Here is an 18092-nt window from a genome sequence, read left to right as displayed (position 1 = left end):
GCAGGAGAATCCGTATAGGTGTTCAAGTGTTCGAACCGTAATGCGCAAGAATTGGTATGGAAACCCCGTATTTACATATCTGCCACTGTGCAGGAGAATCCGTATAGGTGTTCGAGTGTTCGAACCGTAATGCGCAAGAAATGGTATGTAAACCCCGTATTTACATATCTGCCACTGTGCAGGAGAATCCGTATAGGTGTTCAAGTGTTCGAACCGTAATGCGCAAGAATTGGTATGGAAACCCCGTATTTACATATCTGCCACTGTGCAGGAGAATCCGTATAGGTGTTCGAGTGTTCGAACCGTAATGCGCAAGAAATGGTATGTAAACCCCGTATTTACATATCTGCCACTGTGCAGGAGAATCCGTATAGGTGTTCGCGTGTTCGAACCGTAATGCGCAACAAATGGTATGTAAACCCCGTATTTACATATCTTCCACTGTGCAGGAGAATCCGTATAGGTGTTCGGGTGTTCGAACCGTAATGCGCAAGAATTGGTATGGAAACCTCGTAATTACGTATCTGCCACTGTGCAGGAGAATCCGTATAGGTGTTCGAGTGTTCGAACCGTAATGCGCAAGAAATGATATGTAAACCCCGTATTTACATATCTGCCACTGTGCAGGAGAATCCGTATAGGTGTTCGGGTGTTCGAACCGTAATGCGCAAGAAATGGTGTGTAAGCCCCGTATTTACATATCTGCCACTGTGCAGGAGAATCCGTATAAGTGTTCGGGTGTTCGAACCGTAATGCGCAAGAAATGGTATGGAAACCCCGTATTTACATATCTGCCACTGTGCAGGAGAATCCATATAGGTGTTCGGGTGTTCGAACCGTAATGCGCAAGAATTGGTATGGAAACCCCGTATTTACATATCTGCCACTGTGCAGGAGAATCCGTATAGGTGTTCGAGTGTTCGAACCGTAATGCGCAAGAAATGGTATGTAAACCCCGTATTTACATATCTGCCACTGTGCAGGAGAATCCGTATAAGTGTTCGGGTGTTCGAACCGTAATGCGCAAGAAATGGTATGTAAACCCCGTATTTACATATCTGCCACTGTGCAGGATAATCCGTATTGGGGTTCGAGTGTTCGAACCGTAATGCGCAAGAATTGGTATGGAAACCCCGTATTTACATATCTGCCACTGTGCAGGAGAATCCGTATAGGTGTTCGAGTGTTCGAACCGTAATGCGAAAGAAATGGTATGTAAACCCCGTATTTACATATCTGCCACTGTGCAGGAGAATCCGTATAGGTGTTCGGGTGATCGAACCGTAATGCGCAAGAATTGGTATCGAAACCCCGTATTTTGATATCTGCCACTGTGTAGGAGAATCCGTATAGGTGTTCGAGTGTTCGAACCGTAATGCGCAAGAATTGGTATGGAAACCCCGTATTTACATATCTGCCACTGTGCAGGAGAATCCGTATAGGTGTTCGAGTGTTCGAACCGTAATGCGCAAGAAATGGTATGTAAACCCCGTATTTACATATCTGCCACTGTGCAGGAGAATCCGTATAGGTGTTCGGGTGATCGAACTGTAATCCGCAAGAAATGGTATGTAATCCCCGTATTTACATATCTGCCACTGTGCAGGAGAATCCGTATAGGTGTTTGAGTGTTCGAACCGTAATCCGCAAGAAATGGTATGTAAACCCCGTATTTACATATCTGCCACAGTGCAGGAGAATCCGTATAGGTGTTTGAGTGTTCGAACCGTAATGCGCAAGAATTGGTATCGAAACCCCGTATTTACATATCTGCCACTGTGGAGGAGAATCCGTATAGGTGTTCGAGTGTTCGAACCGTAATGCGCAAGAATTGGTATGGAAACCCCGTATTTACATATCTGCCACTGTGCAGGAGAATCCGTATAGGTGTTCGAGTGTTCGAACCTTAATGCGCAAGAAATGGTATGTAAACCCCGTATTTACATATCTGCCACTGTGTAGGAGAATCCGTATAGGTGTTCGAGTGTTCGAACCGTAATGCGCAAGAATTGGTATCGAAACCCCGTATTTACATATCTGCCACTGTGCAGGAGAATCCGTATAGGTGTTCGAGTGTTCGAACCGTAATGCGCAAGAAATGGTATGTAAACCCCGTATTTACATATCTGCCACTGTGCAGGAGAATCCGTCTAGGTGTTCGGGTGTTCGAACCGTAACGCGCAAGAATTGGTATGGAAACCCCGTATTTACATATCTGCCACTGTGCAGGAGAATTCGTATAGGTGTTTTAGTGTTCGAACCGTAATGCGCAAGAAATGGTATGTACACCCCGTATTTTCATATCTGCCACTGTGCAGGAGAATCCGTCTAGGTGTTCGGGTGTTCGAACCGTAACGCGCAAGAATTGGTATGGAAACCCCGTATTTACATATCTGCCACTGTGCAGGAGAATTCGTATAGGTGTTTTAGTGTTCGAACCGTAATGCGCAAGAAATGGTATGTAAACCCCGTATTTACATATCTGCCACTGTACAGGATAATCCGTATAGGTGTTCGAGTGTTCGAACCGTAATGCGCAAGAATTGGTATGGAAACCCCGTATTTACATATCTGCCACTGTGCAGGAGAATCCGTATAGGTGTTCGAGTGTTCGAACCGTAATGCGCAAGAAATGGTATGTAATCCCCGTATTTACATATCTGCCACTGTGCAGGAGAATTCGTATAGGTGTTTTAGTGTTCGAACCGTAATGCGCAAGAAATGGTATGTACACCCCGTATTTACATATCTGCCACCGTGCAGGATAATCCGTATAGGTGTTCGAGTGTTCGAACCGTAATGCGCAAGAATTGGTATGGAAACCCCGTATTTACATATCTGCCACTGTGCAGGAGAATCCGTATAGGTGTTTGAGTGTTCGAACCGTAATGCGCAAGAATTGGTATCGAAACCCCGTATTTTCATATCTGCCACTGTGTAGGAGAATCCGTATAGGTGTTCGAGTGTTCGAACCGTAATGCGCAAGAATTGGTATGGAAACCCCGTATTTACATATCTGCCACTGTGCAGGAGAATCCGTATAGGTGTTCGAGTGTTCGAACCGTAATGCGCAAGAAATGGTATGTAAACCCCGTATTTACATATCTGCCACTGTGCAGGAGAATCCGTATAGGTGTTCAAGTGTTCGAACCGTAATGCGCAAGAATTGGTATGGAAACCCCGTATTTACATATCTGCCACTGTGCAGGAGAATCCGTATAGGTGTTCGAGTGTTCGAACCGTAATGCGCAAGAAATGGTATGTAAACCCCGTATTTACATATCTGCCACTGTGCAGGAGAATCCGTATAGGTGTTCAAGTGTTCGAACCGTAATGCGCAAGAATTGGTATGGAAACCCCGTATTTACATATCTGCCACTGTGCAGGAGAATCCGTATAGGTGTTCGAGTGTTCGAACCGTAATGCGCAAGAAATGGTATGTAAACCCCGTATTTACATATCTGCCACTGTGCAGGAGAATCCGTATAGGTGTTCGCGTGTTCGAACCGTAATGCGCAACAAATGGTATGTAAACCCCGTATTTACATATCTTCCACTGTGCAGGAGAATCCGTATAGGTGTTCGGGTGTTCGAACCGTAATGCGCAAGAATTGGTATGGAAACCCCGTAATTACGTATCTGCCACTGTGCAGGAGAATCCGTATAGGTGTTCGAGTGTTCGAACCGTAATGCGCAAGAAATGATATGTAAACCCCGTATTTACATATCTGCCACTGTGCAGGAGAATCCGTATAGGTGTTCGGGTGTTCGAACCGTAATGCGCAAGAAATGGTATGTACACCCCGTATTTACATATCTGCCACTGTGCAGGATAATCCGTATAGGTGTTCGAGTGTTCGAACCGTAATGCGCAAGAATTGGTATGGAAACCCCGTATTTACATATCTGCCACTGTGCAGGAGAATCCGTATAGGTGTTTGAGTGTTCGAACCGTAATGCGCAAGAATTGGTATCGAAACCCCGTATTTTCATATCTGCCACTGTGTAGGAGAATCCGTATAGGTGTTCGAGTGTTCGAACCGTAATGCGCAAGAATTGGTATGGAAACCCCGTATTTACATATCTGCCACTGTGCAGGAGAATCCGTATAGGTGTTCGAGTGTTCGAACCGTAATGCGCAAGAAATGGTATGTAAACCCCGTATTTACATATCTGCCACTGTTCAGGAGAATCCGTATAGGTGTTCGGGTGATCGAACTGTAATCCGCAAGAAATGGTATGTAATCCCCGTATTTACATATCTGCCACTGTGCAGGAGAATCCGTATAGGTGTTTGAGTGTTCGAACCGTAATCCGCAAGAAATGGTATGTAAACCCCGTATTTACATAGCTGCCACTGTGCAGGAGAATCCGTATAGGTGTTTGAGTGTTCGAACCGTAATGCGCAAGAATTGGTATCGAAACCCCGTATTTTCATATCTGCCACTGTGTAGGAGAATCCGTATAGGTGTTCGAGTGTTCGAACCGTAATGCGCAAGAATTGGTATGGAAACCCCGTATTTACATATCTGCCACTGTGCAGGAGAATCCGTATAGGTGTTCGAGTGTTCGAACCGTAATGCGCAAGAAATGGTATGTAAACCCCGTATTTACATATCTGCCACTGTGCAGGAGAATCCGTATAGGTGTTCGGGTGATCGAACTGTAATCCGCAAGAAATGGTATGTAATCCCCGTATTTACATATCTGCCACTGTGCAGGAGAATCCGTATAGGTGTTTGAGTGTTCGAACCGTAATCCGCAAGAAATGGTATGTAAACCCCGTATTTACATATCTGCCACAGTGCAGGAGAATCCGTATAGGTGTTTGAGTGTTCGAACCGTAATGCGCAAGAATTGGTATCGAAACCCCGTATTTACATATCTGCCACTGTGGAGGAGAATCCGTATAGGTGTTCGAGTGTTCGAACCGTAATGCGCAAGAATTGGTATGGAAACCCCGTATTTACATATCTGCCACTGTGCAGGAGAATCCGTATAGGTGTTCGAGTGTTCGAACCTTAATGCGCAAGAAATGGTATGTAAACCCCGTATTTACATATCTGCCACTGTGTAGGAGAATCCGTATAGGTGTTCGAGTGTTCGAACCGTAATGCGCAAGAATTGGTATCGAAACCCCGTATTTACATATCTGCCACTGTGCAGGAGAATCCGTATAGGTGTTCGAGTGTTCGAACCGTAATGCGCAAGAAATGGTATGTAAACCCCGTATTTACATATCTGCCACTGTGCAGGAGAATCCGTCTAGGTGTTCGGGTGTTCGAACCGTAACGCGCAAGAATTGGTATGGAAACCCCGTATTTACATATCTGCCACTGTGCAGGAGAATCCGTATAGGTGTTCGAGTGTTCGAACCGTAACGCGCAAGAAATGGTATGTAAACCCCGTATTTACATATCTGCCACTGTGTAGGAGAATCCGTATAGGTGTTCGGGCGTTGGAACCGTAATGCGCAAGAAATGGTATGTAAACCCCGTATTTACATATCTGCCACTGTACAGGATAATCCGTATTGGTGTTCGAGTGTTCGAACCGTAATGCGCAAGAATTGGTATGGAAACCCCGTATTTACATATCTGCCACTGTGCAGGAGAATCCGTATAGGTGTTTGAGTGTTCGAACCGTAATGCGCAAGAAATGGTATGTAATCCCCGTATTTACATATCTGCCACTGTGCAGGAGAATTCGTATAGGTGTTTTAGTGTTCGAACCGTAATGCGCAAGAAATGGTATGTACACCCCGTATTTACATATCTGCCACTGTGCAGGATAATCCGTATAGGTGTTCGAGTGTTCGAACCGTAATGCGCAAGAATTGGTATGGAAACCCCGTATTTACATATCTGCCACTGTGCAGGAGAATCCGTATAGGTGTTTGAGTGTTCGAACCGTAATGCGCAAGAATTGGTATCGAAACCCCGTATTTTCATATCTGCCACTGTGTAGGAGAATCCGTATAGGTGTTCGAGTGTTCGAACCGTAATGCGCAAGAATTGGTATGGAAACCCCGTATTTACATATCTGCCACTGTGCAGGAGAATCCGTATAGGTGTTCGAGTGTTCGAACCGTAATGCGCAAGAAATGGTATGTAAACCCCGTATTTACATATCTGCCACTGTGCAGGAGAATCCGTATAGGTGTTCGGGTGATCGAACTGTAATCCGCAAGAAATGGTATGTAATCCCCGTATTTACATATCTGCCACTGTGCAGGAGAATCCGTATAGGTGTTTGACTGTTCGAACCGTAATCCGCAAGAAATGGTATGTAAACCCCGTATTTACATAGCTGCCACTGTGCAGGAGAATCCGTATAGGTGTTTGAGTGTTCGAACCGTAATGCGCAAGAATTGGTATCGAAACCCCGTATTTTCATATCTGCCACTGTGTAGGAGAATCCGTATAGGTGTTCGAGTGTTCGAACCGTAATGCGCAAGAAATGGTATGGAAACCCCGTATTTACATATCTGCCACTGTGCAGGAGAATCCGTATAGGTGTTCGAGTGTTCGAACCGTAATGCGCAAGAAATGGTATGTAAACCCCGTATTTACATATCTGCCACTGTGCAGGAGAATCCGTATAGGTGTTCGGGTGATCGAACTGTAATCCGCAAGAAATGGTATGTAATCCCCGTATTTACATATCTGCCACTGTGCAGGAGAATCCGTATAGGTGTTTGAGTGTTCGAACCGTAATCCGCAAGAAATGGTATGTAAACCCCGTATTTACATATCTGCCACAGTGCAGGAGAATCCGTATAGGTGTTTGAGTGTTCGAACCGTAATGCGCAAGAATTGGTATCGAAACCCCGTATTTACATATCTGCCACTGTGGAGGAGAATCCGTATAGGTGTTCGAGTGTTCGAACCGTAATGCGCAAGAATTGGTATGGAAACCCCGTATTTACATATCTGCCACTGTGCAGGAGAATCCGTATAGGTGTTCGAGTGTTCGAACCGTAATGCGCAAGAAATGGTTTGTAAACCCCGTATTTACATATCTGCCACTGTGTAGGAGAATCCGTATAGGTGTTTGAGTGTTCGAACCGTAATGCGCAAGAATTGGTATCGAAACCCCGTATTTACATATCTGCCACTGTGCAGGAGAATCCGTATAGGTGTTCGAGTGTTCGAACCGTAATGCGCAAGAAATGGTATGTAAACCCTGTATTTACATATCTGCCACTGTGCAGGAGAATCCGTATAGGTGTTCGGGTGTTCGAACCGTAACGCGCAAGAATTGGTATGGAAACCCCGTATTTACATATCTGCCACTGTGCAGGAGAATCCGTATAGGTGTTCGAGTGTTCGAACCGTAACGCGCAAGAAATGGTATGTAAACCCCGTATTTACATATCTGCCACTGTGTAGGAGAATCCGTATAGGTGTTCGGGCGTTCGAACCGTAATGCGCAAGAAATGGTATGTAAACCCCGTATTTACATATCTGCCACTGTACAGGATAATCCGTATTGGTGTTCGAGTGTTCGAACCGTAATGCGCAAGAATTGGTATGGAAACCCCGTATTTACATATCTGCCACTGTGCAGGAGAATCCGTATAGGTGTTCGAGTGTTCGAACCGTAATGCGCAAGAAATGGTATGTAATCCCCGTATTTACATATCTGCCACTGTGCAGGAGAATTCGTATAGGTGTTTTAGTGTTCGAACCATAATCCGCAAGAAATGGTATGTAAACCCCGTATTTACATATCTGCCACTGTGCAGGAGAATCCGTATAGGTGTTTGAGTGTTCGAACCGTAATCCGCAAGAAATGGTATGTAAACCCCGTATTTACATAGCTGCCACTGTGGAGGAGAATCCGTATAGGTGTTTGAGTGTTCGAACCGTAATGCGCAAGAATTGGTATCGAAACCCCGTATTTTCATATCTGCCACTATGTAGGAGAATCCGTATAGGTGTTCGAGTGTTCGAACCGTAATGCGCAAGAATTGGTATGGAAACCCCGTATTTACATATCTGCCACTGTGCAGGAGAATCCGTATAGGTGTTCGAGTGTTCGAACCGTAATGCGCAAGAAATGGTATGTAAACCCCGTATTTACATATCTGCCACTGTGCAGGAGAATCCGTATAGGTGTTCGGGTGATCGAACTGTAATCCGCAAGAAATGGTATGTAATCCCCGTATTTACATATCTGCCACTGTGCAGGAGAATCCGTATAGGTGTTTGAGTGTTCGAACCGTAATCCGCAAGAAATGGTATGTAAACCCCGTATTTACATATCTGTCACAGTGCAGGAGAATCCGTATAGGTGTTTGAGTGTTCGAACCGTAATGCGCAAGAATTGGTATCGAAACCCCGTATTTACATATCTGCCACTGTGGAGGAGAATCCGTATAGGTGTTCGAGTGTTCGAACCGTAATGCGCAAGAATTGGTATGGAAACCCCGTATTTACATATCTGCCACTGTGCAGGAGAATCCGTATAGGTGTTCGGGCGTTCGAACCGTAATGCGCAAGAAATGGTATGTAAACCCCGTATTTACATATCTGCCATTGTACAGGATAATCCGTATTGGTGTTCGAGTGTTCGAACCGTAATGCGCAAGAATTGGTATGGAAACCCCGTATTTACATATCTGCCACTGTGCAGGAGAATCCGTATAAGTGTTCGAGTGTTCGAACCGTAATGCGCAAGAAATGGTATGTAATCCCCGTATTTACATATCTGCCACTGTGCAGGAGAATTCGTATAGGTGTTTTAGTGTTCGAACCGTAATGCGCAAGAAATGGTATGTACACCCCGTATTTACATATCTGCCACTGTGCAGGATAATCCGTATAGGTGTTCGAGTGTTCGAACCGTAATGCGCAAGAATTGGTATGGAAACCCCGTATTTACATATCTGCCACTGTGCAGGAGAATCCGTATAGGTGTTTGAGTGTTCGAACCGTAATGCGCAAGAATTGGTATCGAAACCCCGTATTTTCATATCTGCCACTGTGTAGGAGAATCCGTATAGGTGTTCGAGTGTTCGAACCGTAATGCGCAAGAATTGGTATGGAAACCCCGTATTTACATATCTGCCACTGTGCAGGAGAATCCGTATAGGTGTTCGAGTGTTCGAACCGTAATGCGCAAGAAATGGTATGTAAACCCCGTATTTACATATCTGCCACTGTGCAGGAGAATCCGTATAGGTGTTCGGGTGATCGAACTGTAATCCGCAAGAAATGGTATGTAATCCCCGTATTTACATATCTGCCACTGTGCAGGAGAATCCGTATAGGTGTTTGACTGTTCGAACCGTAATCCGCAAGAAATGGTATGTAAACCCCGTATTTACATAGCTGCCACTGTGCAGGAGAATCCGTATAGGTGTTTGAGTGTTCGAACCGTAATGCGCAAGAATTGGTATCGAAACCCCGTATTTTCATATCTGCCACTGTGTAGGAGAATCCATATAGGTGTTCGAGTGTTCGAACCGTAATGCGCAAGAAATGGTATGGAAACCCCGTATTTACATATCTGCCACTGTGCAGGAGAATCCGTATAGGTGTTCGAGTGTTCGAACCGTAATGCGCAAGAAATGGTATGTAAACCCCGTATTTACATATCTGCCACTGTGCAGGAGAATCCGTATAGGTGTTCGGGTGATCGAACTGTAATCCGCAAGAAATGGTATGTAATCCCCGTATTTACATATCTGCCACTGTGCAGGAGAATCCGTATAGGTGTTTGAGTGTTCGAACCGTAATCCGCAAGAAATGGTATGTAAACCCCGTATTTACATATCTGCCACAGTGCAGGAGAATCCGTATAGGTGTTTGAGTGTTCGAACCGTAATGCGCAAGAATTGGTATCGAAACCCCGTATTTACATATCTGCCACTGTGGAGGAGAATCCGTATAGGTGTTCGAGTGTTCGAACCGTAATGCGCAAGAATTGGTTTGTAAACCCCGTATTTACATATCTGCCACTGTGTAGGAGAATCCGTATAGGTGTTCGGGTGTTCGAACCGTAACGCGCAAGAATTGGTATGGAAACCCCGTATTTACATATCTGCCACTGTGCAGGAGAATCCGTATAGGTGTTCGAGTGTTCGAACCGTAACGCGCAAGAAATGGTATGTAAACCCCGTATTTACATATCTGCCACTGTGTAGGAGAATCCGTATAGGTGTTCGGGCGTTCGAACCGTAATGCGCAAGAAATGGTATGTAAACCCCGTATTTACATATCTGCCACTGTACAGGATAATCCGTATTGGTGTTCGAGTGTTCGAACCGTAATGCGCAAGAATTGGTATGGAAACCCCGTATTTACATATCTGCCACTGTGCAGGAGAATCCGTATAGGTGTTCGAGTGTTCGAACCGTAATGCACAAGAAATGGTATGTAATCCCCGTATTTACATATCTGCCACTGTGCAGGAGAATTCGTATAGGTGTTTTAGTGTTCGAACCGTAATCCGCAAGAAATGGTATGTAAACCCCGTATTTACATATCTGCAACTGTGCAGGAGAATCCGTATAGGTGTTCGGGTGTTCGAACCGTAATGCGCTGGAATTGGTATGGAAACCCTGTATTTACATATCTGCCACTGTGCAGGAGAATCCGTATAGGTATTCGGGTGTTCGAACCGTAATGCGCAAGAATTGGTATGGAAACCCCGTATTTACATATCTGCCACTGTGCAGGAGAATCCGTATAGGTGTTCGGGTGTTCGAACCGTAATGCGCAAGAATTGGTATGGAAACCCCGTATTTACATATCTGCCACTGTGCAGGAGAATCCGTATAGGTGTTCGAGTGTTCGAACCGTAATGCGCAAGAAATGGTATGTAAACCCCGTATTTACAAATCTGCCACTGTGCAGGAGAATCCGTATAGGTGTTCGAGTGTTCGAACCGTAATGCGCAAGAAATGGTATGTAATCCCCGTATTTACATATCTGCCACTGTGCAGGAGAATCCGTATAGGTGTTCGAGTATTCGAACCGTAATGCGCAAGAATTGGTATGGAAACCCCGTATTTACATATCTGCCACTGTGCAGGAGAATCCGTATAGGTGTTCTAGTGTTCGAACCGTAATGCGCAAGAAATGGTATGTAAACCCGGTATTTACATATCTGCCACTGTGCAGGAGAATCCGTATAGGTGTTCGGGTGTTCGAACCGAAATGCGCAGGAAATGGTATGTAAATCCCGTATTTACATATCTGCCACTGTGCAGGAGAATCCGTATAGGTGTTCCGGTGTTCGAACCGTAATGCGCAAGAATTGGTATGGAAACCCCGTATTTACATATCTGCCACTGTGCAGGAGAATCCGTATAGGTGTTCGAGTGTTCGAACCGTAATGCGCAAGAAATGGTATGTAAACCCCGTATTTACAAATCTGCCACTGTGCAGGAGAATCCGTATAGGTGTTCGAGTGTTCGAACCGTAATGCGCAAGAAATGGTATGTAAACCCCGTATTTACATATCTGCCACTGTGTAGGAGAATCCGTATAGGTGTTCGGGTGTTCGAACCGTAATGCGCAAGAATTGGTATGGAAACCCCGTATTTACATATCTGCCACTGTGTAGGAGAATCCGTATAGGTGTTCGAGTGTTCAAACCGTAATGCGCAACAAATGGTATGTAAACCCCGTATTTACATATCTGCCACTGTGCAGGAGAATCCGTATAGGTGTTCGAGTGTTCGAACCGTAATGCGCAAGAAATGGTATGTAAACCCCGTATTTACATATCTGCCACTGTGCAGGAGAATCCGTATAGGTGTTCGGGTGATCGAACTGTAATCCGCAAGAAATGGTATGTAATCCCCGTATTTACATATCTGCCACTGTGCAGGAGAATCCGTATAGGTGTTTGAGTGTTCGAACCGTAATCCGCAAGAAATGGTATGTAAACCCCGTATTTACATATCTGCCACAGTGCAGGAGAATCTGTATAGGTGTTTGAGTGTTCGAACCGTAATGCGCAAGAATTGGTATCGAAACCCCGTATTTACATATCTGCCACTGTGGAGGAGAATCCGTATAGGTGTTCGAGTGTTCGAACCGTAATGCGCAAGAATTGGTATGGAAACCCCGTATTTACATATCTGCCACTGTGCAGGAGAATCCGTATAGGTGTTCGAGTGTTCGAACCGTAATGCGCAAGAAATGGTATGTAAACCCCGTATTTACATATCTGCCACTGTGTAGGAGAATCCGTATAGGTGTTCGAGTGTTCGAACCGTAATGCGCAAGAATTGGTATCGAAACCCCGTATTTACATATCTGCCACTGTGCAGGAGAATCCGTATAGGTGTTCGAGTGTTCGAACCGTAATGCGCAAGAAATGGTATGTAAACCCCGTATTTACATATCTGCCACTGTGCAGGAGAATCCGTATAGGTGTTCGGGTGTTCGAACCGTAACGCGCAAGAATTGGTATGGAAACCCCGTATTTACATATCTGCCACTGTGCAGGAGAATCCGTATAGGTGTTCGAGTGTTCGAACCGTAACGCGCAAGAAATGGTATGTAAACCCCGTATTTACATATTTGCCACTGTGTAGGAGAATCCGTATAGGTGTTCGGGCGTTCGAACCGTAATGCGCAAGAAATGGTATGTAAACCCCGTATTTACATATCTGCCACTGTACAGGATAATCCGTATTGGTGTTCGAGTGTTCGAACCGTAATGCGCAAGAATTGGTATGGAAACCCCGTATTTACATATCTGCCACTGTGTAGGAGAATCCGTATAGGTGTTCGAGTGTTCGAACCGTAATGCGCAAGAAATGGTATGTAATCCCCGTATTTACATATCTGCCACTGTGCAGGAGAATTCGTATAGGTGTTTTAGTGTTCGAACCGTAATCCGCAAGAAATGGTATGTAAACCCCGTATTTACATATCTGCCACTGTGCAGGAGAATCCGTATAGGTGTTCGGGTGTTCGAACCGTAACGCGCTAGAATTGGTATGGAAACCCCGTATTTACATATCTGCCACTGTGCAGGAGAATCCGTATAGGTGTTCGAGTGTTCGAACCGTAACGCGCAAGAAATGGTATGTAAACCCCGTATTTACATATCTGCCACTGTGTAGGAGAATCCGTATAGGTGTTCGGGCGTTCGAACCGTAATGCGCAAGAAATGGTATGTAAACCCCGTATTTACATATCTGCCACTGTACAGGATAATCCGTATTGGTGTTTGAGTGTTCGAACCGTAATGCGCAAGAATTGGTATGGAAACCCCGTATTTACATATCTGCCACTATGCAGGAGAATCCGTATAGGTGTTCGAGTGTTCGAACCGTAATGCGCAAGAAATGGTATGTAATCCCCGTATTTACATATCTGCCACTGTGCAGGAGAATTCGTATAGGTGTTTTAGTGTTCGAACCGTAATCCGCAAGAAATGGTATGTAAACCCCGTATTTACATATCTGCAACTGTGCAGGAGAATCCGTATAGGTGTTCGGGTGTTCGAACCGTAATGCGCTGGAATTGGTATGGAAACCCTGTATTTACATATCTGCCACTGTGCAGGAGAATCCGTATAGGTATTCGGGTGTTCGAACCGTAATGCGCAAGAATTGGTATGGAAACCTCGTATTTACATATCTGCCACTGTGCAGGAGAATCCGTATAGGTGTTCGGGTGTTCGAACCGTAATGCGCAAGAATTGGTATGGAAACCCCGTATTTACATATCTGCCACTGTGCAGGAGAATCCGTATAGGTGTTCGAGTGTTCGAACCGTAATGCGCAAGAAATGGTATGTAAACCCCGTATTTACAAATCTGCCACTGTGCAGGAGAATCCGTATAGGTGTTCGAGTGTTCGAACCGTAATGCGCAAGAAATGGTATGTAATCCCCGTATTTACAAATCTGCCACTGTGCAGGAGAATCCGTATAGGTGTTCGAGTGTTCGAACCGTAATGCGCAAGAATTGGTATGGAAACCCCGTATTTACATATCTGCCACTGTGCAGGAGAATCCGTATAGGTGTTCGAGTGTTCGAACCGTAATGCGCAAGAAATGGTATGTAAACCCGGTATTTACATATCTGCCACTGTGCAGGAGAATCCGTATAGGTGTTCGGGTGTTCGAACCGAAATGCGCAGGAAATGGTATGTAAATCCCGTATTTACATATCTGCCACTGTGCAGGAGAATCCGTATAGGTGTTCGGGTGTTCGAACCGTAATGCGCAAGAATTGGTATGGAAACCCCGTATTTACATATCTGCCACTGTGCAGGAGAATCCGTATAGGTGTTCGAGTGTTCGAACCGTAATGCGCAAGAAATGGTATGTAAACCCCGTATTTACAAATCTGCCACTGTGCAGGAGAATCCGTATAGGTGTTCGAGTGTTCGAACCGTAATGCGCAAGAAATGGTATGTAAACCCCGTATTTACATATCTGCCACTGTGTAGGAGAATCCGTATAGGTGTTCGGGTGTTCGAACCGTAATGCGCAAGAATTGGTATGGAAACCCCGTATTTACATATCTGCCACTGTGTAGGAGAATCCGTATAGGTGTTCGAGTGTTCAAACCGTAATGCGCAACAAATGGTATGTAAACCCCGTATTTACATATCTGCCACTGTGCAGGAGAATCCGTATAGGTGTTCGAGTGTTCGAACCGTAATGCGCAAGAAATGGTATGTAAACCCCGTATTTACATATCTGCCACTGTGTAGGAGAATCCGTATAGGTGTTCGGGTGATCGAACTGTAATCCGCAAGAAATGGTATGTAATCCCCGTATTTACATATCTGCCACTGTGCAGGAGAATCCGTATAGGTGTTTGAGTGTTCGAACCGTAATCCGCAAGAAATGGTATGTAAACCCCGTATTTACATATCTGCCACAGTGCAGGAGAATCTGTATAGGTGTTTGAGTGTTCGAACCGTAATGCGCAAGAATTGGTATCGAAACCCCGTATTTACATATCTGCCACTGTGGAGGAGAATCCGTATAGGTGTTCGAGTGTTCGAACCGTAATGCGCAAGAATTGGTATGGAAACCCCGTATTTACATATCTGCCACTGTGCAGGAGAATCCGTATAGGTGTTCGAGTGTTCGAACCGTAATGCGCAAGAAATGGTATGTAAACCCCGTGTTAACATATCTGCCACTGTGTAGGAGAATCCGTATAGGTGTTCGAGTGTTCGAACCGTAATGCGCAAGAATTGGTATCGAAACCCCGTATTTACATATCTGCCACTGTGCAGGAGAATCCGTATAGGTGTTCGAGTGTTCGAACCGTAATGCGCAAGAAATGGTATGTAAACCCCGTATTTACATATCTGCCACTGTGTAGGAGAATCCGTATAGGTGTTCGGGTGTTCGAACCGTAACGCGCAAGAATTGGTATGGAAACCCCGTATTTACATATCTGCCACTGTGCAGGAGAATCCGTATAGGTGTTCGAGTGTTCGAACCGTAACGCGCAAGAAATGGTATGTAAACCCCGTATTTACATATTTGCCACTGTGTAGGAGAATCCGTATAGGTGTTCGGGCGTTCGAACCGTAATGCGCAAGAAATGGTATGTAAACCCCGTATTTACATATCTGCCACTGTACACGATAATCCGTATTGGTGTTCGAGTGTTCGAACCGTAATGCGCAAGAATTGGTATGGAAACCCCGTATTTACATATCTGCCACTGTGCAGGAGAATCCGTATAGGTGTTCGAGTGTTCGAACCGTAATGCGCAAGAAATGGTATGTAATCCCCGTATTTACATATCTGCCACTGTGCAGGAGAATTCGTATAGGTGTTTTAGTGTTCGAACCGTAATCCGCAAGAAATGGTATGTAAACCCCGTATTTACATATCTGCAACTGTGCAGGAGAATCCGTATAGGTGTTCGGGTGTTCGAACCGTAATGCGCTGGAATTGGTATGGAAACCCTGTATTTACATATCTGCCACTGTGCAGGAGAATCCGTATAGGTATTCGGGTGTTCGAACCGTAATGCGCAAGAATTGGTATGGAAACCCCGTATTTACATATCTGCCACTGTGCAGGAGAATCCGTATAGGTGTTCGGGTGTTCGAACCGTAATGCGCAAGAATTGGTATGGAAACCCCGTATTTACATATCTGCCACTGTGCAGGAGAATCCGTATAGGTGTTCGAGTGTTCGAACCGTAATGCGCAAGAAATGGTATGTAAACCCGGTATTTACATATCTGCCACTGTGCAGGAGAATCCGTATAGGTGTTCGGGTGTTCGAACCGAAATGCGCAGGAAATGGTATGTAAATCCCGTATTTACATATCTGCCACTGTGCAGGAGAATCCGTATAGGTGTTCGGGTGTTCGAACCGTAATGCGCAAGAATTGGTATGGAAACCCCGTATTTACATATCTGCCACTGTGCAGGAGAATCCGTATAGGTGTTCGAGTGTTCGAACCGTAATGCGCAAGAAATGGTATGTAAACCCCGTATTTACATATCTGCCACTGTGCAGGAGAATCCGTATAGGTGTTCGGGTGTTCGAACCGTAATGCGCAAGAATTGGTATGGAAACCCCGTATTTACATATCTGCCACTATGCAGGAGAATCCGTATAGGTGTTCGAGTGTTCGAACCGTAATGCGCAAGAAATGGTATGTAAACCCCGTATTTACATATCTGCCACTGTGTAGGAGAATCCGTATAGGTGTTCGAGTGTTCGAACCGTAATGCGCAAGAATTGGTATCGAAACCCCGTATTTACATATCTGCCACTGTGCAGGAGAATCCGTATAGGTGTTCGAGTGTTCGAACCGTAATGCGCAAGAAATGGTATGTAAACCCCGTATTTACATATCTGCCACTGTGCAGGAGAATCCGTATAGGTGTTCGGGTGTTCGAACCGTAACGCGCAAGAATTGGTATGGAAACCCCGTATTTACATATCTGCCACTGTGCAGGAGAATCCGTATAGGTGTTCGAGTGTTCGAACCGTAACGCGCAAGAAATGGTATGTAAACCCCGTATTTACATATCTGCCACTGTGTAGGAGAATCCGTATAGGTGTTCGGGCGTTCGAACCGTAATGCGCAAGAAATGGTATGTAAACCCCGTATTTACATATCAGCCACTGTACAGGATAATTCGTATTGGTGTTCGAGTGTTCGAACCGTAATGCGCAAGAATTGGTATGGAAACCCCGTATTTACATATCTGCCACTGTGCAGGAGAATCCGTATAGGTGTTCGAGTGTTCGAACCGTAATGTGCAAGAAATGGTATGTAATCCCCGTATTTACATATCTGCCACTGTGCAGGAGAATCCGTATAGGTGTTCGAGTGTTCGAACCGTAATGCGCAAGAAATGGTATGTAAACCCCGTATTTACATATCTGCCACTGTGCAGGAGAATCCGTATAGGTGTTCGGGTGTTCGAACCGTAACGCGCAAGAATTGGTATGGAAACCCCGTATTTACATATCTGCCACTGTGCAGGAGAATCCGTATAGGTGTTCGAGTGTTCGAACCGTAACGCGCAAGAAATGGTATGTAAACCCCGTATTTACATATCTGCCACTGTGTAGGAGAATCCGTATAGTTGTTCGGGCGTTCGAACCGTAATGCGCAAGAAATGGTATGTAAACCCTGTATTTACATATCAGCCACTGTACAGGATAATTCGTATTGGTGTTCGAGTGTTCGAACCGTAATGCGCAAGAATTGGTATGGAAACCCCGTATTTACATATCTGCCACTGTGCAGGAGAATCCGTATAGGTGTTCGAGTGTTCGAACCGTAATGTGCAAGAAATGGTATGTAATCCCCGTATTTACATATCTGCCACTGTGCAGGAGAATTCGTATAGGTGTTTTAGTGTTCGAACCGTAATCCGCAAGAAATGGTATGTAAACCCCGTATTTACATATCTGCAACTGTGCAGGAGAGTCCGTATAGGTGTTCGGGTGTTCGAACCGTAATGCGCTGGAATTGGTATGGAAACCCTGTATTTACATATCTGCCACTGTGCAGGAGAATCCGTATAGGTATTCGGGTGTTCGAACCGTAATGCGCAAGAATTGGTATGGAAACCCCGTATTTACATATCTGCCACTGTGCAGGAGAATCCGTATAGGTGTTCG

This window comes from Camellia sinensis, chromosome 6 (assembly GCF_055761805.1).
Source record: "Camellia sinensis isolate YWXY chromosome 6, ASM5576180v1, whole genome shotgun sequence".
NCBI lineage: Eukaryota > Viridiplantae > Streptophyta > Magnoliopsida > Ericales > Theaceae > Camellia > Camellia sinensis.
Note: the sequence above shows the minus strand (reverse complement) of the source record.